Source organism: Brassica oleracea, chromosome C5 (assembly GCF_000695525.1).
Source record: "Brassica oleracea var. oleracea cultivar TO1000 chromosome C5, BOL, whole genome shotgun sequence".
Taxonomy (NCBI): domain Eukaryota; kingdom Viridiplantae; phylum Streptophyta; class Magnoliopsida; order Brassicales; family Brassicaceae; genus Brassica; species Brassica oleracea.
The window spans coordinates 14,844,271-14,845,214 of record NC_027752.1 but is presented as its reverse complement, the minus strand read 5'-3'; positions in this window follow the sequence as shown (position 1 = coordinate 14,845,214).

Genomic DNA, 944 nt, shown 5'->3' with positions numbered 1-944 from the left:
CTGGTCGAAAATATCATTACAGAGAAGATAGAAAACTCAGACAAACTTCCAGAGAGAAAAGAGAGGCAAACCGACGTTTGGACGATATGATCTGTAGTGGTTCCTGGTTGTTTCCGCTGGAGTTTGTTTGTGATATCAAGAGGATGGATACTAGGCACGCCAGGGCTTCCTTATACACCCTGAAACACAAAGAATCCAGAGAAAAATACAGAGAGTTGGTCGGATTCTCAATCCAAGACCCATGGTGGTGTGAAGGCCATAAAGAGACAGTTTTGGGGCATCAGATCAAGGAGGAAGTTGAGAACGACCCTCTGAACGGTTTTGATCATTGTTGACAACACCCAAAGCCTTATCTGGAGCCTGCGAACACACGCAAATGGTGAGGAAGGGAGGGAGGTGGCCGGAATCCATTCCCAAGGGCCAATGCAGCCTTAAAGGGAGATTGGTGTGGAAAGCAGTTTCATGGGGAACAAAGAGGGAAGTGATGCACGACCTTTGGATGGTGATTGATCATGGATGATCATGTCTAAGGCTTCCTCTGTGTCTTGGGAACACACGCAATTGGTTAGGAGAGAAGGGGGAAGGCTTGACTTCACTCTCAAAGGCATGAACAGCCTTGAAGATGGATACAGTATAGAAACTGGTTTCATGGAAGTTCCATGGAAGGAGTGATGGGCACGAACCATGGTTAGATCTTATCAATACTGGAAGTATGTGATAAGGGTTTGATGAAGGCGTGCTAGGAGGAGCATGGACGCCCCTGATGAGGTAACAGGTGGGGACTGCAGACCATTGGACATAGTCTGGTACACTATGGGCAGATCTGGTCCTGCAGTTACACCTTACTCTGTTTTATGATTATTAATCATATTATTTCTTCTTCTTATGATTGAGATTGATGATTAGACATAGTAGCACTGAACCATAGCTTGGCCGGTTCAGAA